The sequence below is a fragment of the Leptopilina boulardi genome, unplaced genomic scaffold, assembly GCF_019393585.1.
Source record: "Leptopilina boulardi isolate dan_hultmark-lab unplaced genomic scaffold, ZJU_Lbou_2.1 LbouV2_51, whole genome shotgun sequence".
In the NCBI taxonomy this organism is placed as follows: Eukaryota; Metazoa; Arthropoda; class Insecta; order Hymenoptera; family Figitidae; genus Leptopilina; species Leptopilina boulardi.
This window is the reverse complement of record NW_026137996.1, coordinates 1,659,445-1,683,545: the sequence shown is the minus strand read 5'-3', so window position 1 is coordinate 1,683,545 and position 24,101 is coordinate 1,659,445. Positions and strand designations below refer to the sequence as shown.

Here is a 24,101-nt window from a genome sequence, read left to right as displayed (position 1 = left end):
TTGGTATTTTTTTTTGGTTTTTCATTCGTTTTTGGTCATAAAAAGGGTCTTCCTCTACTCGGATCTGGGTGTCAATTTTTTTCTACACTTTTCGGTGTATTTTGTGCAAGAATATGCAATAAAATCTTCTGCCTAAGAAAAATTGAATTTTTTTGGCAACTTTTTTATGATTTTGGATGTGTTTTTGGTCATAAAAAGGGTCTTCCTCTACTCGGATCTGGGTGTCAATTTTTTTCTACACTTTTCGGTGTATTTTGTGCAAGAATATGCTATAAAATCTTCTGCCTAAGAAAAATTGAATTTTTTTGGTAATTTTTTTTGGTTTTTCATTCGTTTTTGGTCATAAAAAGGGTCTTCCTCTACTCGGATCTGGGTGTCAATTTTTTTCTACACTTTTCGGTGTATTTTGTGCAAGAATATGCAATAAAATCTTCTGCCTAAGAAAAATTGAATTTTTTTGGCAACTTTTTTTTGATTTTGGATGTGTTTTTGGTCATAAAAAGGGTCTTCCTCTACTCGGATCTGGGTGTCAATTTTTTTCTACACTTTTCGGTGTATTTTGTGCAAGAATATGCAATAAAATCTTCTGCCTAAGAAAAATTGAATTTTTTTGGCAACTTTTTTTTGATTTTGGATGTGTTTTTGGTCATAAAAAGGGTCTTCCTCTACTCGGATCTGGGTGTCAATTTTTTTCTACACTTTTCGGTGTATTTTGTGCAAGAATATGCAATAAAATCTTCTGCCTAAGAAAAATTGAATTTTTTTGGCAACTTTTTTATGATTTTGGATGTGTTTTTGGTCATAAAAATGGTCTTCCTCTACTCGGATCTGGGTGTCAATTTTTTCCTACACTTTTCGGTGTATTTTGTGCAAGAATATGCAATAAAATCTTCTGCCTAAGAAAAATTGAATTTTTTTGGCAACTTTTTTTTGATTTTGGATGTGTTTTTGGTCATAAAAAGGGTCTTCCTCTACTCGGATCTGGGTGTCAATTTTTTTCTACACTTTTCGGTGTATTTTGTGCAAGAATATGCAATAAAATCTTCTGCCTAAGAAATATTGAATTTTTTTGGCAACTTTTTTATGATTTTGGATGTGTTTTTGGTCATAAAAAGGGTCTTCCTCTACTCGGATCTGGGTGTCAATTTTTTTCTACACTTTTCGGTGTATTTTGTGCAAGAATATGCAATAAAATCTTCTGCCTAAGAAAAATTGAATTTTTTTGGTAATTTTTTTTGGTTTTTCATGCGTTTTTGGTCATAAAAATGGTCTTCCTCTACTCGGATCTGGGTGTCAATTTTTTTCTACACTTTTCGGTGTATTTTGTGCAAGAATATGCAATAAAATCTTCTGCCTAAGAAAAATTGAATTTTTTTGGTATTTTTTTTTGGTTATTCATTCGTTTTTGGTCATAAAAATGGTCTTCCTCTACTCGGATCTGGGTGTCAATTTTTTTCTACACTTTTCGGTGTATTTTGTGCAAGAATATGCAATAAAATATTCTGCCTAAGAAAAATTGAATTTTTTTGGCAACTTTTTTATGATTTTGGATGTGTTTTTGGTCATAAAAAGGGTCTTCCTCTACTCGGATCTGGGTGTCAATTTTTTTCTACACTTTTCGGTGTATTTTGTGCAAGAATATGCTATAAAATCTTCTGCCTAAGAAAAATTGAATTTTTTTGGTAATTTTTTTTGGTTTTTCATGTGTTTTTGGTCATAAAAAGGGTCTTCCTCTACTCGGATCTGGGTGTCAATTTTTTTCTACACTTTTCGGTGTATTTTGTGCAAGAATATGCAATAAAATCTTCTGCCTAAGAAAAATTGAATTTTTTTGGCAACTTTTTTATGATTTTGGATGTGTTTTTGGTCATAAAAATGGTCTTCCTCTACTCGGATCTGGGTGTCAATTTTTTCCTACACTTTTCGGTGTATTTTGTGCAAGAATATGCAATAAAATCTTCTGCCTAAGAAAAATTGAATTTTTTTGGCAACTTTTTTTTGATTTTGGATGTGTTTTTGGTCATAAAAAGGGTCTTCCTCTACTCGGATCTGGGTGTCAATTTTTTTCTACACTTTTCGGTGTATTTTGTGCAAGAATATGCAATAAAATCTTCTGCCTAAGAAAAATTGAATTTTTTTGGTAATTTTTTTTGGTTTTTCATGCGTTTTTGGTCATAAAAATGGTCTTCCTCTACTCGGATCTGGGTGTCAATTTTTTTCTACACTTTTCGGTGTATTTTGTGCAAGAATATGCAATAAAATCTTCTGCCTAAGAAAAATTGAATTTTTTTGGTATTTTTTTTTGGTTATTCATTCGTTTTTGGTCATAAAAATGGTCTTCCTCTACTCGGATCTGGGTGTCAATTTTTTTCTACACTTTTCGGTGTATTTTGTGCAAGAATATGCAATAAAATATTCTGCCTAAGAAAAATTGAATTTTTTTGGCAACTTTTTTATGATTTTGGATGTGTTTTTGGTCATAAAAAGGGTCTTCCTCTACTCGGATCTGGGTGTCAATTTTTTTCTACACTTTTCGGTGTATTTTGTGCAAGAATATGCTATAAAATCTTCTGCCTAAGAAAAATTGAATTTTTTTGGTAATTTTTTTTGGTTTTTCATGTGTTTTTGGTCATAAAAAGGGTCTTCCTCTACTCGGATCTGGGTGTCAATTTTTTTCTACACTTTTCGGTGTATTTTGTGCAAGAATATGCAATAAAATCTTCTGCCTAAGAAAAATTGAATTTTTTTGGCAACTTTTTTATGATTTTGGATGTGTTTTTGGTCATAAAAATGGTCTTCCTCTACTCGGATCTGGGTGTCAATTTTTTCCTACACTTTTCGGTGTATTTTGTGCAAGAATATGCAATAAAATCTTCTGCCTAAGAAAAATTGAATTTTTTTGGCAACTTTTTTTTGATTTTGGATGTGTTTTTGGTCATAAAAAGGGTCTTCCTCTACTCGGATCTGGGTGTCAATTTTTTTCTACACTTTTCGGTGTATTTTGTGCAAGAATATGCAATAAAATCTTCTGCCTAAGAAATATTGAATTTTTTTGGCAACTTTTTTATGATTTTGGATGTGTTTTTGGTCATAAAAAGGGTCTTCCTCTACTCGGATCTGGGTGTCAATTTTTTTCTACACTTTTCGGTGTATTTTGTGCAAGAATATGCAATAAAATCTTCTGCCTAAGAAAAATTGAATTTTTTTGGTAATTTTTTTTGGTTTTTCATGCGTTTTTGGTCATAAAAATGGTCTTCCTCTACTCGGATCTGGGTGTCAATTTTTTTCTACACTTTTCGGTGTATTTTGTGCAAGAATATGCAATAAAATCTTCTGCCTAAGAAAAATTGAATTTTTTTGGTATTTTTTTTTGGTTATTCATTCGTTTTTGGTCATAAAAATGGTCTTCCTCTACTCGGATCTGGGTGTCAATTTTTTTCTACACTTTTCGGTGTATTTTGTGCAAGAATATGCAATAAAATATTCTGCCTAAGAAAAATTGAATTTTTTTGGCAACTTTTTTATGATTTTGGATGTGTTTTTGGTCATAAAAAGGGTCTTCCTCTACTCGGATCTGGGTGTCAATTTTTTTCTACACTTTTCGGTGTATTTTGTGCAAGAATATGCTATAAAATCTTCTGCCTACGAAAAATTGAATTTTTTTGGTAATTTTTTTTGGTTTTTCATGCGTTTTTGGTCATAAAAAAGGTCTTCCTCTACTCGGATCTGGGTGTCAATTTTTTCCTACACTTTTCGGTGTATTTTGTGCAAGAATATGCAATAAAATCTTCTGCCTAAGAAAAATTGAATTTTTTTGGCAACTTTTTTTTGATTTTGGATGTGTTTTTGGTCATAAAAAGGGTCTTCCTCTACTCGGATCTGGGTGTCAATTTTTTTCTACACTTTTCGGTGTATTTTGTGCAAGAATATGCAATAAAATCTTCTGCCTAAGAAAAATTGAATTTTTTTGGTAATTTTTTTTGGTTTTTCATGCGTTTTTGGTCATAAAAATGGTCTTCCTCTACTCGGATCTGGGTGTCAATTTTTTTCTACACTTTTCGGTGTATTTTGTGCAAGAATATGCAATAAAATCTTCTGCCTAAGAAAAATTGAATTTTTTTGGCAACTTTTTTATGATTTTGGATGTGTTTTTGGTCATAAAAGGGTCTTCCTCTACTCGGATCTGGGTGTCAATTTTTTTCTACACTTTTCGGTGTATTTTGTGCAAGAATATGCAATAAAATCTTCTGCCTAAGAAAAATTGAATTTTTTTGGTAATTTTTTTTGGTTTTTCATTCGTTTTTGGTCATAAAAATGGCCTTCCTCTACTCGGATCTGGGTGTCAATTTTTTTCTACACTTTTCGGTGTATTTTGTGCAAGAATATGCAATAAAATCTTCTGCCTAAGAAAAATTGAATTTTTTTGGCAACTTTTTTATGATTTTGGATGTGATTTTGGTCATAAAAAGGGTCTTCCTCTACTCGGATCTGGGTGTCAATTTTTTTCTACACTTTTCGGTGTATTTTGTGCAAGAATATGCTATAAAATCTTCTGCCTAAGAAAAATTGAATTTTTTTGGTAATTTTTTTTGGTTTTTCATGCGTTTTTGGTCATAAAAATGGTCTTCCTCTACTCGGATCTGGGTGACAATTTTTTTCTACACTTTTCGGTGTATTTTGTGCAAGAATATGCAATAAAATCTTCTGCCTAAGAAAAATTGAATTTTTTTGGTAATTTTTTTTGGTTTTTCATGCGTTTTTGGTCATAAAAATGGTCTTCCTCTACTCGGATCTGGGTGTCAATTTTTTTCTACACTTTTCGGTGTATTTTGTGCAAGAATATGCTATAAAATCTTCTGCCTAAGAAAAATTGAATTTTTTTGGTAATTTTTTTTGGTTTTTCATGCGTTTTTGGTCATAAAAATGGTCTTCCTCTACTCGGATCTGGGTGACAATTTTTTTCTACACTTTTCGGTGTATTTTGTGCAAGAATATGCAATAAAATCTTCTGCCTAAGAAAAATTGAATTTTTTTGGTAATTTTTTTTGGTTTTTCATGCGTTTTTGGTCATAAAAATGGTCTTCCTCTACTCGGATCTGGGTGTCAATTTTTTTCTACACTTTTCGGTGTATTTTGTGCAAGAATATGCAATAAAATCTTCTGCCTAAGAAAAATTGAATTTTTTTGGCAACTTTTTTTTGATTTTGGATGTGTTTTTGGTCATAAAAAGGGTCTTCCTCTACTCGGATCTGGGTGTCAATTTTTTTCTACACTTTTCGGTGTATTTTGTGCAAGAATATGCTATAAAATCTTCTGCCTACGAAAAATTGAATTTTTTTGGTAATTTTTTTTGGTTTTTCATGCGTTTTTGGTCATAAAAATGGTCTTCCTCTACTCGGATCTGGGTGTCAATTTTTTTCTACCCTTTTCGGTGTATTTTGTGCAAGAATATGCAATAAAATCTTCTGCCTAAGAAAAATTGAATTTTTTTGGCAACTTTTTTTTGATTTTGGATGTGTTTTTGGTCATAAAAAGGGTCTTCCTCTACTCGGATCTGGGTGTCAATTTTTTTCTACACTTTTCGGTGTATTTTGTGAAAGAATATGCAATAAAATCTTCTGCCTAAGAAAAATTGAATTTTTTTGGCAACTTTTTTTTGATTTTGGATGTGTTTTTGGTCATAAAAAGGGTCTTCCTCTACTCGGATCTGGGTGTCAATTTTTTTCTACACTTTTCGGTGTATTTTGTGCAAGAATATGCTATAAAATCTTCTGCCTAAGAAAAATTGAATTTTTTTGGTAATTTTTTTTGGTTTTTCATGCGTTTTTGGTCATAAAAATGGTCTTCCTCTACTCGGATCTGGGTGACAATTTTTTTCTACACTTTTCGGTGTATTTTGTGCAAGAATATGCAATAAAATCTTCTGCCTAAGAAAAATTGAATTTTTTTGGTAATTTTTTTTGGTTTTTCATGCGTTTTTGGTCATAAAAATGGTCTTCCTCTACTCGGATCTGGGTGTCAATTTTTTCTACACTTTTCGGTGTATTTTGTGCAAGAATATGCTATAAAATCTTCTGCCTAAGAAAAATTGAATTTTTTTGGTAATTTTTTTTGGTTTTTCATGCGTTTTTGGTCATAAAAATGGTCATCCTCTACTCGGATCTGGGTGTCAATTTTTTTCTACACTTTTCGGTGTATTTTGTGCAAGAATATGCAATAAAATCTTCTGCCTAAGAAAAATTGAATTTTTTTGGTAATTTTTTTTGGTTTTTCATTCGTTTTTGGTCATAAAAATGGTCTTCCTCTACTCGGATCTGGGTGTCAATTTTTTTCTACACTTTTCGGTGTATTTTGTGCAAGTATATGCAATAAAATCTTCTGCCTAAGAAAAATTGAATTTTTTTGGCAACTTTTTTATGATTTTGGATGTGTTTTTGGTCATAAAAAGGGTCTTCCTCTACTCGGATCTGGGTGTCAATTTTTTTCTACACTTTTCGGTGTATTTTGTGCAAGAATATGCTATAAAATCTTCTGCCTAAGAAAAATTGAATTTTTTTGGTAATTTTTTTTGGTTTTTCATGCGTTTTTGGTCATAAAAATGGTCTTCCTCTACTCGGATCTGGGTGACAATTTTTTTCTACACTTTTCGGTGTATTTTGTGCAAGAATATGCAATAAAATCTTCTGCCTAAGAAAAATTGAATTTTTTTGGTAATTTTTTTTGGTTTTTCATGCGTTTTTGGTCATAAAAATGGTCTTCCTCTACTCGGATCTGGGTGTCAATTTTTTTCTACACTTTTCGGTGTATTTTGTGCAAGAATATGCAATAAAATCTTCTGCCTAAGAAAAATTGAATTTTTTTGGCAACTTTTTTTTGATTTTGGATGTGTTTTTGGTCATAAAAAGGGTCTTCCTCTACTCGGATCTGGGTGTCAATTTTTTTCTACACTTTTCGGTGTATTTTGTGCAAGAATATGCTATAAAATCTTCTGCCTACGAAAAATTGAATTTTTTTGGTAATTTTTTTTGGTTTTTCATGCGTTTTTGGTCATAAAAATGGTCTTCCTCTACTCGGATCTGGGTGTCAATTTTTTTCTACCCTTTTCGGTGTATTTTGTGCAAGAATATGCAATAAAATCTTCTGCCTAAGAAAAATTGAATTTTTTTGGTAATTTTTTTTGGTTTTTCATGCGTTTTTGGTCATAAAAATGGTCTTCCTCTACTCGGATCTGGGTGTCAATTTTTTTCTACACTTTTCGGTGTATTTTGTGCAAGAATATGCAATAAAATCTTCTGCCTAAGAAAAATTGAATTTTTTTGGTAATTTTTTTTGGTTTTTCATTCGTTTTTGGTCATAAAAATGGTCTTCCTCTACTCGGATCTGGGTGTCAATTTTTTTCTACACTTTTCGGTGTATTTTGTGCAAGAATATGCAATAAAATCTTCTGCCTAAGAAAAATTGAATTTTTTTGGCAACTTTTTTATGATTTTGGATGTGTTTTTGGTCATAAAAAGGGTCTTCCTCTACTCGGATCTGGGTGTCAATTTTTTTCTACACTTTTCGGTGTATTTTGTGAAAGAATATGCAATAAAATCTTCTGCCTAAGAAAAATTGAATTTTTTTGGTAATTTTTTTTGGTTTTTCATGCGTTTTTGGTCATAAAAATGGTCTTCCTCTACTCGGATCTGGGTGTCAATTTTTTTCTACACTTTTCGGTGTATTTTGTGCAAGAATATGCAATAAAATCTTCTGCCTAAGAAAAATTGAATTTTTTTGGCAACTTTTTTTTGATTTTGGATGTGTTTTTGGTCATAAAAAGGGTCTTCCTCTACTCGGATCTGGGTGTCAATTTTTTTCTACACTTTTCGGTGTATTTTGTGCAAGAATATGCTATAAAATCTTCTGCCTAAGAAAAATTGAATTTTTTTGGTAATTTTTTTTGGTTTTTCATGCGTTTTTGGTCATAAAAATGGTCTTCCTCTACTCGGATCTGGGTGTCAATTTTTTTCTACACTTTTCGGTGTATTTTGTGCAAGAATATGCAATAAAATCTTCTGCCTAAGAAAAATTGAATTTTTTTGGCAACTTTTTTTTGATTTTGGATGTGTTTTTGGTCATAAAAAGGGTCTTCCTCTACTCGGATCTGGGTGTCAATTTTTTTCTACACTTTTCGGTGTATTTTGTGCAAGAATATGCTATAAAATCTTCTGCCTAAGAAAAATTGAATTTTTTTGGTAATTTTTTTTGGTTTTTCATGCGTTTTTGGTCATAAAAATGGTCTTCCTCTACTCGGATCTGGGTGTCAATTTTTTTCTACACTTTTCGGTGTATTTTGTGCAAGAATATGCAATAAAATCTTCTGCCTAAGAAAAATTGAATTTTTTTGGCAACTTTTTTTTGATTTTGGATGTGTTTTTGGTCATAAAAAGGGTCTTCCTCTACTCGGATCTGGGTGTCAATTTTTTTCTACACTTTTCGGTGTATTTTGTGCAAGAATATGCTATAAAATCTTCTGCCTAAGAAAAATTGAATTTTTTTGGTAATTTTTTTTGGTTTTTCATGCGTTTTTGGTCATAAAAATGGTCTTCCTCTACTCGGATCTGGGTGTCAATTTTTTTCTACCCTTTTCGGTGTATTTTGTGCAAGAATATGCTATAAAATCTTCTGCCTAAGAAAAATTGAATTTTTTTGGCAACTTTTTTATGCTTTTGGATGCGTTTTTGGTCATAAAAATGGTCTTCCTCTACTCGGATCTGGGAGTCAATTTTTTTCTACATTTTTCGGTGTATTTTGTGCAAGTATTTTGAAAAATACTCCAAAAAAAAAATTTATGGTCTTTTTTCGAAAAATTTTTTTTTATTCGAAAAAATGTTCAAATAGAAAAATTTAAGGTTATATATAATAAAATCGTATTCTTTACGTCAAGACGAATCGATCGATATAGGTATATATAAAGTATTCATTTGAGGTAAATTTAAAGAATTAATGAAAGTTAATAAATCAAAAATTCACATTTTGGTTATAAAATTTTGTGATTTTTTAAATTGAAGTTTATATATGAAATAATTGTATTCCTTACGTCAAGACGAATCGTTCGATATATAATGTATACATTTGAGGTAAATTTAAAGAATTAATGAAAGTTAAAAAATCAAAAATTCACATTTTGTCAATAAAATTTTGCTTTCTCCACGAGGAAGCAAATTTTTTTGCTGATCGTAAAGAGGAAGCAAAATGTTCATGTAATGAACATCTGAATTTACAACTTGTTTATATTTATTTTAAATGCTCTCTAAATTTTGAATTAATCAAAATTTTAACAAAGTAGAATTAGTTAAAAAAATTTTACGAATTCAAATTTAGTGAGTGCATTTTTTTTTGTCTTATTTATATATTCATAAAATATGAATACAGGTGAAGTGGTTAATGATCCCTTAATTAAGGTGAATGATAATATAATTGTTTAGTTATATATTTACACAACTAAATAAATATAACTCTAAAACAATTTCATAAACTTATGTTATAGTTCTAATAACAAGGAAATAAATATTTGTTTAATGTTTTATATATAAATTTAAGTTTCATTGTTCCTAGCTGTTGGGAATATAATCATATTATAGTCGGGTTTGAACTCTCGCTCCTAAATGTAACGATTTGTAACACATAAATTTTCTCTTTTCAAAATTAAAATGACCTAAAATATTTATAGTTTATAGTGAAATATAATTAAAATTTACAAAAAAAAAATTAAAAATGAACGTTGCTAAAAATTCAATTGCTCATCTTAGTTTAGTTGGTGCTTGGCGACCCAAATCAATGAATTCAAAATTTTTGAAACAATTTTATGCAGTTTACGGTGGTTTTATTTTAACATTATTAATATCATTTGCAGTCTATGTATTGATATACTGTTTAAAATTCTCCAAAGATGTGAATTCTTTTACACACAGTTTATTAGAATTCATCACTATTTTACTTGGAATTATAAAAATGCTACAATTTAAATTCAGACAAGATGAAATTATTTCTATTGACAAAATGCTGTCAGAAAACATTTGTCTACCACGAGATGAAAAGGAATGTTTAATATTAAAAGAATCTGAGAATTTTAACAGGTTATACACCAAATTATAAATTAATTTATATTTTTTAATTAATTTAAGAAATTAATTTTTTATTTGATTAACAGAAAGCGAGCAAATGTACTTAAGATTGGATGTTATCTTAGCTGTATGTACCTTTATCTCATACCTTTAATGAGTTCTGATAAATTGGCATTACCATTCCCAAATGTGTGGATCCCTCTTAATTTTGAAAGTAAAATATATTATCGATTTATTTATTTATATCAAGTGATTGCTTCTTTTTTTTCAACGGTTATTATTTGTGAATGTGACATTTATATAACTCATTTTATAGAAAAAATTTGTTCACAATTAGAAGTATTTCAATATCGTTTATATATTTTACCGCGAGAAATGAATAACAATTTTAAATTAGAGAAAAGACAATATGAATTATGTGTAATAAAGGATTGGTTACAGTTTCATTTGCATTTTATCAAGTAAGTATATATATATACGTATAAAATAAAATAGCAATTGAAATATAAAAAATTATTATAGAATTAAATAAATTTTATATAAATTTTTTCACAGAATGGTCAACAATTTAAATAATACATTTAATTTAATAGTTTTTGTTCAATTTTTTATATCAACTTGTAGCTTGGGTATAATAATTTTTCATTTTACAAAAGTGAAATTATTTACAACTCACTTTTGGTATATATGCGTTTATTTGTTCAATTTTACTGCTGAAATCTTTCTGTTTTGTTTCTATGGAGAGAAACTGATTGCTAAGGTACAAAAATAATGAAAATAAATATTTTACTATCACAGAAAAATTAAAAGGCATTAAATTAAGCTACAACTCTTATTATTTTAATTCAATTTTGCTTATTTTAATACCAAAATGGATTAAAATAAGCAAAAAGTTTTTGGGGGCGCTGATTACGAATATGACGTTAGATTTTCAAAATTCAAAATGGCGGATCCAATATGGCGGATGACAAAATGAAGAATTGATCGGATTTGCTTAAAACTTGTTATTCGGGGGTTTTTAAGGTCGCTGATTACGAATATGACGTTGGACTTTCAAAATTCAAAATGGCGCTTTTGTGTGTGTGTGTCTATGATCAATTTGATCAATTTTAACAAGATTGTCCGCTATATTGGATCCGCCATTTTGAATTTTATAAAACTGACATCGGATTCGTAATCAGCGACCCCGAAAACTCCTGAGTAACCAGTTTCGAGCGGATGTGATCAATTTAAAAAAAAATTGTCCGCCATATTGGATCCGCCATTTTGAATTTTGAAAATTTATAAAATCTCGCTTCGGATTCGTAATCAGCGACCCCAAAAACCCCTGAGTAACCAGTTTCGAGCGGATGTGATCAATTTAAAAAAAAATTGTCCGCCATATTGGATCCGCCATTTTGAATTTTGAAAATTTTTAAAATCTCGCTTCGGATTCGTAATCAGCGACCCCAAAAACCCCTGAGTAACCAGTTTCGAGCGAATGTGATCAATTTAAAAAAAAATTGTCCGCCATATTGGATTCGCCATTTTGAATTTTGAAAATTTTTAAAATCTCGCTTCGGATTCGTAATCAGCGACCCTTAAAATCCCCTACAATGCACTTCAAAGATAAATTCCTGTTAAAGAAAAATGTATGCTTCAAAGGGTTAATACCTTATAATTTTCTGTGATTTGACTAAAAAAAAATATAAATAAATAAAATAAAAATGATTTACATTTATTTATAGAGCACGCAAATTGTAAATTCCTTTTATAATGTAAATTGGAATACATTAAGCAAAAGTTCAAGAATGTCATTGTTCATTATGATGATGCGAGCTTCTAAACCAATGAAAATTGTAGGCGGATCATTCATAACACTATCGACACACACATTTGTTGTGGTATGTTTAAATTATTATTAAAAAAAAAATTAAAGAAATTTTTCGTTAACTGTATATTAAAACTATTCTTTTTTTCAGATTTTAAAAACAGCTTATTCGATTTTTAATGTTTTGCGATAAATTTAAAATCAAACTGTATCGATATATGCGTCGATTTTTATTTTGTGTGAATAAAAATTCAAATTATTTTATATGTCCTAATTTTTGATTTTTTTTAAATATGTAAATAAATTAAATATTATTTTTTTCTGAAAATTGATACTTAAAATGTTTTTACAATGTATAGGATGTTCGTAAAAATAATTTGTCCACCATTAATGACCTAATAATGAATGTTATAGGAAAACCAGTTATTATTTAAGATTCATATACCCTCTGTTCTACAATTATAGTTACTAATGTAATAGTATTAATGATATAACGTCTTTCATTAGCGAACTATAAATCAACTATAGTTGTTAATTTTTTATGTAAATTATTATTAAGGGATTGAAATTCTTATAGATATTATTCAAATAAAATAAAAATAAATTACACAATAAAATTACTACCTTACATTTAATTACAAAATAATATATTTAATTAATGTTTCTAAGTCTACAATCCAATTCATAGGTGCGGGATTTCTCTATATTTAGTTGTGTTTGAATTGTCTTTCTCTTAATCTCGTATATTTAAAACTAAATTTTTTTTTTATAAACATTTCACAAAAAAAAAATAAATTAAAGTTTTTGTTCCTATATCCATGCATTTTATGTCATTGATAATAATTTTTAACGATATTCCAAAATGCAGAAAAATAGAAAATTGTGAACATAAAATTTGCCTTTAAACTTGCAAAATATATTAAAAATTTTAAAAAATCAAAATTAAAAATGAATGTGGCTAAAAATACAGTTGTTCATCTTGTTTTTATTGGTATTTGGAGACCAAAATCATGGAATTCAAATTTATCAAAACAAATTTATAAAATGTACAGAATTTTTATTTTAACAACATTAATATCATTTGCATTCTATTTATTGATTTACATTTTAAAATTTTCAAAAGATATGAATTCATTAAGTCAAAGTTTATTAATATTTTGTACTATTCTTGGAGCGATTATAAAAATGATACATTTTATATTAAAACAAAAAGAAATTTTTGCTGTTGACAAAATGCTCTCGGAAAATATTTGTCAACCACGCAATCAAATGGAATGTGTAATATTAAAAAAATCCGAAGATTTTAACAGGTTAATGTATAAAATTTTAATTATATTAATATTTAAAAGTCAAAAATAAATATTACAATAAAAGTAAAATATATATATCGCAATTTTTTTGAAATTAATTTTTTTTAAATTTAATTTACAGAAAACGATCAAAAGCAATTATGACCGGAAGTTATTTTTGTTCTATTTATCTCTGTCTCATTCCCCTAATAAGATTTGACAATATGTCATTACCCTATCCAAATGTGTGGATTCCACTTAATTTTGAAAGTACAACATATTACCGATTTATTTATTTATATCAAGTAATTGTATTTCTTTCAACAACAATTATTCTATCTAGCTGTGATAATTATTTTACTGAATTTATGGAAAAAATTACTGCAGAATTAGAAGTATTTCAACATCGTTTGTATATTTTACCACTTGAAATGAATAGAAACAAATCAAAGGACAATGAATTAATTACAATAAAGGACTGGTTACAGTTTCATTTGCAATTAATCAAGTATATATATATATTCAAAAAAATAATTTTTTTTTAATGTAAAATAATTTTAAAAAATTTCAGTAGAAACTAATGAAAATTTTTTTTTTCACAGAATGATTCATAATTTAAATAATGCATTTAATTTAATAGTAATTGTTCAATTTTTTATTTCCACATCTGTATTGGGTATAACAATTTTTCATTTAGCCAAAGTGGAACTATTTACATCACACTTTTGGTATATGTGCATTTATTTATTTGATTTTATTATTGAAATCTTTCTATATTGTTACTATGGAGAGAAACTGATTGTTAAGGTACAAAAAATGAAAATAAATATTTTACTGTTATACATAAAAGAAATGTGAAAAAAAATGATTCTTTTATTTATAGAGCACAGAAATTGTAAATTCTTGTTATAATATAAATTGGAATGCATTAAGTAAAAGTTCAAAAAAATCATTGTTCATTATAATGATGCGTGCTTCTAAACCAATGAAAATAACAGGAGGATCCGTAATAACAATGTCTACAGGCACATTTGTTATGGTAAATTTATTATTTTTTCATATTTCTATTTTATTATTTTTTATTTATTTATTATTTGTAAATTATTATTTGTAAATTATTATTTGTAAATTATTATTTGTAAATTATTATTTGTAAATTATTATTTGTAAATATATTTTTAAAAAAAATTTAATTTATAAAAAATAATAATGAATTTTTATTTTCAGATTATAAAAGTATCTTTCTCGATTTTTAACCTTTTGCGTAAAATTCATTAATAAGATGAAACTGCATCAATATTGCGATTTTTAATTACCAATTTCTGCGACATGTGTAAATAATATTTTACTAATTATAATTCTATTGTAATATTAAATAAAATTTGTACACTCTTCCTTTTGATTCAAAAGCATTTTTTAATTCAAAAAATCTAAACTTTCACACTCTCTAAATCTGAATCAGTAAAAATTTTACTAATTCAATCAGTACTTTTCATTTTAAATGAAGTTTCAGTTATTTTTTGAAATTTACTAATATAATTTAGTGAATATGCAAGCAATAGAAAATAACTTATGTAAATCAGTAATTTGTATATAACATAACCTTTAAAATTAACTATTAAATCAGTAGATTTTGTGTCCGCCGCCATATATTTATATTACTGATTCAATCAGTAATTGATATTTTACTAATTGAATCAGTAAATTTCTACTAATTGTCACTCTCTAAATCTGAATTAGTAAAAATGTTTACTAATTTGAATTAGTGACTCACTTTTTGCTTCTGAATTAGTAAAATTTTACTTATTATTAGTAATTTTTACTAATTATTAGTAATTTTTACTAATTATTAGTAATTTTTACTAATTATTAGTAATTTTTACTAATTATTAGTAAATTTTACTAACAATTAGTAAAATTTTACTAATTCAGAAGCAAAAAGTGAGTCACTAATTCAAATTAGTAAACATTTTTACTAATTCAGATTTAGAGAGCAGCTGCTCAATTCTCGCTATGGCAATTAGTATAGATTTCTACTGCTAATCAGTAAAATATAATTGATTCAGATTTAGAGAGCAGAGAAAAAAAAATTATTTTATTAATCAACTACTTGACTATTATCAAATAAATATTTATTTTGTATCAAATAATTATTATATTACTTGTGTCAATTAAAATGTAATTTTAAATATACAGAAATTATTGATTCGAATACAGTTTATTTGATATTCATATAATAATTATTTGTTTTAAATATAGATATTTACATATTTGATAAAGTATAACCAATTATTTGATTCAAATAAATTTTTTTTTTCAATGCAATATAAAAAATCGTTTTTGCCCTAAAAAAATATGACTAAAAGTAATTGCACAACGACTATAGAATAATTTTGTATAAATAATTATCTTAAATAGATATTTAAGTTTTTGTTCTATGATGATAAAAATCATTGCTAAGCATACCTTTCTCCTATAGTATAATAAATAATAAACAAGTCAACGAGCAAAGTCATGAAATAATGAATGAGTCTCATTTTATTCTCCTTGAAAATTTTTTTTTTTTTTTCGTAACATCAAAAGACACATAAAGAGCCCTACAGTTATGGGAATTCAATTTCAGGCAATTGGTTATTTTTACCTTGTCTACAAGTACAAACAGAGACACACACACACACACACAAAGGAACGGAAACACATATACAAATATACACATTATCAATAAGGTAAAACATTAACGTTGTCTTCACTCACACTCTTATAAACCCATTGGGCTTTGTCTTTAAATATCTTTAAGAATCTTTAAGTGAACGTTCATGTATTTGCGTCTTTGCATCTCTGAACGTCACGAACATCCGGTTAAGACCCTCCTTACATATTCCGTTTAATTAATGAGACATGGTACACAGATTTAATGAGAGAGAAATTGCAAAGGGCGAAGGGAGAAAAATTTCCAGCTAAACGAAGGACTTAACGCACCTATACTTAATCCAAGGAATGTCTAAGTACAATATACACTCGAAAGAATAATATGTTAATTTTATATATTCGATTTCATTTTCTTTATAATGAATTTTATTCAATGTTTTTTGTGCGATTTTTCCAAAAAAATTTTGTATTAATTTCAAAGCAAAATAGTGTTTAAAATAAAATTTTATTTAAAATATAAATAAATATACATTTCTTTAATATTTTTAAAAGAAATTCTCTATATACCATTGTTCTTATATTCGATAATCATTTTGACCTTTAACGCAAGAATGGAGAAATGTTCGACCTTGGTCCAAAGATTTGAAAATTTAAGTACACCCTTTCATCTTTTATTCGGAACATATTTTGTATCATTTTGTTTACGACGCATAATGAGAGACCTGTGAATTCTCGGAAAAGTTTAAACTGCAACTACAAAACAAAAGTTATGATCTCTTTGCGTCAAGTGTACAGCTATATCTCAAAAAGCTTCAAGCAATTGTAAAAATTAAAAAATTTTGTTTTTTTAACTATTTGTTTCTTTTACCAAATTTTATAAAATTGTTATTTAAATTAATTGTCATTACACTCAGAAAAAAGATATAATTGAACCAAATGTACCATTTCTTTTTATATTTATCCAATTTTTTGGTTAGTTCAAACAAAATTTGTTTAATTCAAATAAATATTTATTTGATCTAAATAACTGTTTGGTTTATTTTAATAAATTTTTTGAACAAAGAAAAAAATTGAGCTAAATAAACGTTTGGTTTATGCAACCAAATGTTTGGTTAACTGTATATCAATACATTTATTTTTTTGATTTAACCAAAATTTGGTTGCTTCAAACGAATTTTTTTCTGAGTGTAGGCTAAAGAATTTAAGACCGATTTTAAAAATTATACCCATATTAATTTAAGAAAAAAATTCTGATATTAATTAATTTTTAAATATTAAAAGAATCCTTACGTTTAATGAAAGTTTATATAGTTAAATAAAATTCAAACAAATGAAAATTCGGTCAATTACAAATCGGTTAAATAAAAATTCAGTTTTTTATTAAAATTTTATTATAACCTAAATAATAAAATTATTTAATAATAACATTTTTTTTTAAAAAAAGTATCGTTTTTGTGGTAGTTTTTAAAATTTATGAAAATATTAAATCTAAAATTTGTTATGGGTGAAAATTTTTTTCTTTTTAAACGAAAAATTTAAACCAATTTTACATATGATAAAGAGTTATTTACCGATCTGAAAGTCGGTTGATAATTGAAACTTCAAACGCAAGAGTGCGTATCATTTCAAGTTTCTCGATGTACTTTCAAATACAAAGTGATTTCTACTTTATCGACGATAATTCGAATAAATCCTCTCTTTTTTATTACAATATTTTATTAATTTGTCATAGAAAATATTTTTAGTGAATTGAAAATATACAATTATTATTAATTATTATTATTATTATTATTAATTATTTTCAAAATTATAAAATCAATATAACAAAATTATTAAAAATTTATTATTATATTATTATTATTATTATTCTCTATTTTTAAAATAGTGAAATCGTATTAATTGTTATAATTTTTTTATCATTTATTTTTTAATTCAGGTGTGAAATTTTTTTTTTGAGATCGAATTACCGTCATAAAATAAGAATTTCGTGGTATGTATTTCTATTCGATTGCGATTATACCCGCAAGCTATGCGAAAAATTCTTATTCTATGCGTATAGTCTCGGTGAACCGTGAAACTATTACTCGAGATCAATGTCTCACAGTAACATAGTATTATCAGCAAAGATTTAAATTCCTTTTCTATACATTACAAAACATTTTGGAATTAAATTATAAATTGAAAAAATTCATCTTGATAAAGATTACAATTATAAATTTTTTTATTTATAACAATAAAAAATGCTTTAACTTAAAAAATAAAAAGTACAATATAAAAAATGCATTTAAAAAAAATTCAGTAGTAAAAGTAAATTTTAGTCAGACAGTTCGTTAGTTTTTATTATAAATAAGGTTCTAAAAATTTTGTATCAGTAGTAAAAGACAGTTGTAGTCAGACAATGATTAAAATAATAATTTTCGTCTAAGTATAGTAAAAGTCAATTTTTTTTTTACTATAACAGTTTAATATCTTTAAATTTTTATTATCAGTAGTAAAAGTAATTTTCAGTCAGACATAATTATTTTAATTCTCCTATACTTTTAGTGTATAATAAGTAGTAAAAGTCAATTATTGTCAGACTATAATGTTTAAAATTATCTATTAAAATAAATAGAATTTTATTTATTCTACGCCTATTCTGACATAACTAAACATTTTTTTTTATTTTTTTCTCTCAAGCACGTATATAAAGAAAGGAAAACGATTTGAGGAAATTCAATATTTATTGCCTCATATTATTTTTACTAAGCAAAGAATTTATGAATGCGGCATTCAGATTAAAGTGGAAACACAATTATTAACTGACTGTTAATAAATTAAAAGCCTTTTTTACAGAATTGCTGAAATTTAGTTAAGTAACGCGCTAAATAAACATGGTTAAAAATTTTTTTTTTTCAATTAGTATTCATTTTTAATTTTTATTTCAATTAAAACTTTTACTTTTAATTGTAGATTTAAATATATATCTTTTATTTTTATTACTATAGTGATTAAATTTTTGCCATTTCAATTCAAAAACTTATTTCCTTAATTTGACAATAAATTAATTTATTCTCAGAGAAATGGTATATTTGTCTCCGAGCCTACTAACTCATTTATTTGTTGCAAATATATTTCATTTCATTGAAATAAAAAATTTATTTGAGCCAAAGAAAAATTTATTTCTGCCAAATAAAATTTTTATTTACGCCAAATAAATAAGTTAGTAGGCTCTGAGACAAATATACGTTTATTTAACTCAAATATATTTTATTTAGTTCAAATAAATCATTTCTCTGAGTGATATATACTGTCCCGAAATTTTATTTAACCGAAAATTTAATTATCCAAAGTTTCATTTGACCGAAATTTTATTTGTCCGAATTTACATTTGTTTAAAATTTTTATTTGTTTAATAAATTAAAAAAATATTCGATAAAATTTATAAAATAAATAAAATATTAATAATTGAAAAAATTGTTAATTATAGAAAACATTAAATATTTTTATCTCATTTTTAAAAAGATCATGTCATAAGTTACGAAGGCGAAAATATTTTGAACGATATATATACCATCGCATAACTGATGAAGGAATAATTTTAGTTAAATAATAAGGAAAGTTTGACGCAATGGTATATAATCAAAGAAGATCAAGTGTGCCTCGTGAGTGGCCTGGCCTTGAAGATCCTTGAACAAGCAATGCTCGAGTCTCGATCATTGCAAATGTTGAATCGTTTCTTTTATTTTTTTTACCTATCTCGCATTTTTTTTTTTTATTCATTTACATGGTCCATTAAAAATGAACAGAGGGCGAACGTATGTATATTATACTTTCTCTCATGGGTCTGAGTGAAAGTATTATACAGGTAAACGCGTCCATGTTCGTAGCCACCAAAATGTCTGTTTCATTATATATATCGAGACCACACCCTTTGATCAATAACAATTATTATTTTAATTCCAAGGATGATCATCGCAGAAGACAATCATAAATCTCGTGAAAAATTTCTTCATTTATTAAATGAATAAAAAAAATTAAGAAACTACGGTTCATTAATATATCCTTTTATTATTAATTGCAGTCAGTAATTTATTAAATCATCATGATAAGAAAGAAATTAAATGGTTTAATTAATTTCCTGTACTAATTAACACATTGAATAGACTTAGAAAAAATGTTTTAGAAGAATATCTAATGAACAATAATTTTTTTTTTCAAAACAAAAATTCAATCCAAGAAATAAAAAAAGATAGTTTATTAAAATTTATCGAATAATTATACCAATAGGGTACAATCAGGAAGAAGTCACTATCTCGATTCAAAATAAGAGGTGCAAGTCTTTCATTATATATATATACTTTCATGGTATATCACAATGACGATATAATTAAATTGATACGAGACACACATTGAATGAATGGATTCGTGTTGGAAGAAAAAAAAAAAAAAATGATCTCGATAAGCAATGAGAAGGAAATTTCTTACGGTAATACCAAAACTTTCAATCTCTTCTCGAATAAGAAAACGATCTCACTTTTCTTTATAATCCCCCCTCGTCAAATTCCATGCACTGAATCGTACTAAATTATTGAAATATATGAATTCAGATCGATGGAACTTTCTTTCAAAAGCAAATACTTGTTTCGAGAAGGTCATTGTTTTCTCTGCGTCTATCGCGTGAAGTTTTGTATATATATATATATAAGATAGAATCTCATCCCACGCTCACACACAAATGTTCGAATAATAATAATGGGTTGTCAATGTCTCAAAGATAAGAGAATCTTCTTCAAAAAAAAAATTTCATTGTTTTCAAAATACATACAGATTAAAGAAATACGATTAAAATCATTTAAAAAAGGATCAGAGATCAAATTTAACTTTCTTTCAATTTATTGTTACTTTTTTTTTAAAATAAAATTTATAATTTTCGGTTTAATAACAGCAAATCAATACACAGAAAATTAAAAGGCATTTAAATAAGCCACGGTTCGCCAGAAGGTGGTTTAAATAAAAATGAATTGGCACTTAAAAATTCTTTTTGATTATTGTGATTCTTAGATGAATAACAAACATTTCACAAGTTTTTAAAATCAGTTTACGTGCCCGATTTAAATAAAATTGAGTTTTTATATAAAAACAGTGTTTTATGGGGAATCAGAATTTATTTAATCTAAATAAATACTGTAATAAATGATAAAATAATTATACTTATTTTCAATTTTACATATAAATAATTATATTGCTGTAGTGTTTGTGTCCGATTTTAAAAAATTAACGTGAAAATGATAAACATTGATTTTAAAATACTTTCTTCTCGAAAGACGGACACTTTTTACAAAAGCAGCTAGAGATCGTTATCTTATATAAATTTCCTAAATCCAAAAGATTATGCGAATCCATACAAAAATACGATTGCAAAACGAAAAGTAATATAATGACAGGTACATTACCTCCTGTCGCCGTCAGATGGCAGCAGCATGCAGGGCGCACAAAGTCGCAGCTGTTATTAGATTACTTTTCTACTTTTTTGTTTTGCAACCATGTTTTTCTATGGATTCGTACAGTCTTTTGAATTTAGGAAATTTATAAGATGAGGATTTTGGCTGATTTTATTAAAAGAGTGTTCGTGTTTCGAGAAAAAAGTATTTTAAAATCAATACTATTTCACGTTCAGGAGCAATAATTAAAGCTCTCTTTTTGCCAAAGAATTTCAGATACCGTTCGACACTCTTAATGCATAAATATAAAAACAAAACAAGAAAATAACTTCATTGTTAATAAATTTATATGAACCCAAATCTAAAACATCTATTATCTATACGCATATAAGTATATACATTAAATAAATTCTGGTTCCTCATAAAATACTATTTTTAAATATTTAAAACTCAATTTGTTTTAAATTGGGTACGCAAGCTGATTTTAAAACCTATTGAGAAAAGTTTTAGAACCATAATCAAAAAGAATTTTTAAGTGACAATTCATTTTTATTTAAACCACCTTCTGGCGCACCGTGAAGCTGCAACGCTTATTAATTTTAATCCAATTTGGCTTATTTTAATACCAAAATGGATTAAAATAAGCAAAATTAGAATTAAAATAATAGCAGCTTATTTTAATGCCTTTTAATTTTCTCTGTAATTATTATAAATAATTAATTTTCTTAATATTTTATCGAAATTTTTAAAATTAAATTGAAATGGATAAATAAGCCTGGGAAATAAGGAAAGGAGATTTTTGAAGAAAAAAGAAAAAATTTAAAGGAATTCTATTTAAGTATTGAAAATCTGACCTCGAAGCAAACTATATATACTTTCAATACAATCTATTTACAATTTTAAAACATGAGAAATAAAAGAAATTTAAGTACTTCCGTGAAAATTCACTTTCTCGAATTGATCTTCTTTTTTCATTTATAATACAGAAAAAAAATTTTTTTTTTTTTTATTTATCAGCCAATGATAATTGTTGACTTGTGTTATTTCTCGTATATATAGATATATATATAAAAAGGTAGTTATTACAAACTATCAACGATCGCAAGTAACCGGTCGTCGTATTTTCCAACTGATATTTGCATATCAGGAAGTAATTCATAAATTAATTTAAAAAAAAAAAGAAAAATCATTTCATTCAATTGAAGAATTGGGTTAATGAAAAATATGATGTAATTCCTTTCCAAAAATTTTAGAAAAAAAAAATCTAAATTTATTATAAAAAGCAATTTAAATTTCTTCTAAAAAAAATATTCTATTTTTTAATTATAAATTGTTTAAATAATTTTTTTCAAAAAATTTAACAATTTTTATTGTGAAGAAATATAGAAATTTTGATTTTATTTTTTTAAGTAGAAAAAAAATTGGGGCAGATTTTTTTTTTTTTAAAGAGGGCGTTTTTGCGGTCAAGTGTACGTGGCACTTGAGCACGGAAGTCTAGTCCGTTGTTAATCGCATAAAATAGAGAGCATTGAGGTGTGTAGAAAGAAAGACTTTCGTCGAATAGGTTTTTCTTTATAATATAAATATATATATATACATAGTATGGGAATTATTATCTGTTGATGATGTAAGATCCGCATTGGACCATGGAAAGAATAAATTAATGTTCTTCTTTGGATATTCTTACGTGAAAATTCAAAGCTTTTTAGTCGCGGCTTTTGTTTATAATAACACGTTTCTATATTGCAATGCCTCAAAATTTTTTCTTTTTTATACAACTAAATAATAAAATAACTTAGTTACGTATTATTTTTATGTCCATCACAATTACAAACGCAATTACGAAATTTTAATCGAAAGAAGCGACATTCTTTTTATGGGAAAATAATGTTAATTGCAAATTTGCCCTGCGAAAAAATTCCTTAGTAATCTTTATACACTAAAAACATTTTATTCTAAATTTAAGAATATATCATTAAGGAAGAAAAAAAATTTTTTTTTCAAAAACATTTTAATTAGCTAAATATTATTTATTGGGCCGCATAAAAAAATTTCTCTTTTTCTTTGAACGGAAGATGTAAAAAGAATAAAGCAGGGTGCAGACAATGCAACATGTAAAATTTTTATTTACTCTAGCAAAACAATAGTCGATTGACTACAAAACAGTTCATGACTTATTTCCATTTTAATAATCAGTTAAAAATTTGTCAACTTTTCTAATAAAAACAAATAAAATAATGACAATATTTCTTTACAATTGATTGCAAAATTTGTAGAAAATAATTATTAAAAAAAAAAAATCAAAAGCGCTATAAAAGAATTAATTAAAGATTCACTTCATAAATTGGCCTTTTCACTATACCGCGCTACTCGGATCGAATTTAAAAAAGCTTAAGAAAGTATTTTAGATTTCAAAATACATTGAAATTGAAAGTTTAAAGTAATTTGAATTTAAACTGTTTCAAAATCACAATAATTTTTATTATTCTAATGTTTTTTGGGGGAAAAAAAAAATTTTTTATTTAGCAAACAAACTTATCAATATTTGTTTGTTTATTTGAACTTTTATATATTTTCTTTCCTTTTTTTTCCTATCTTTTCAAAGAGAATCGAGTCTGAGAACAGGTGTGCAAACGAAAGTGTCATCTGAATGATCTCATCAGAAACCGGTTGAAAGAAAGGTTCAAACTCGATTTAATATCGTTCGTGTATTGAGGTCAATTTCTATATAAAAACTGAGTCAATTATTATCATGAAAAATAATAATAAACGCCCATCATTTATTTATATAATGCTTTATAATGAAAAATAATTATGAACAATT

At 26.6% G+C, this 24,101-nt stretch overlaps 1 protein-coding gene across 2 annotated transcripts in view; it reads right to left on the bottom strand.

Moving 5' to 3' along the window:
* Positions 1 to 24,101, bottom strand: part of LOC127289805 (larval cuticle protein A2B-like) — a 60,402-nt gene that overhangs the window by 15,138 nt on the left and 21,163 nt on the right. The gene's annotated exons all lie outside the window — the stretch shown is intronic.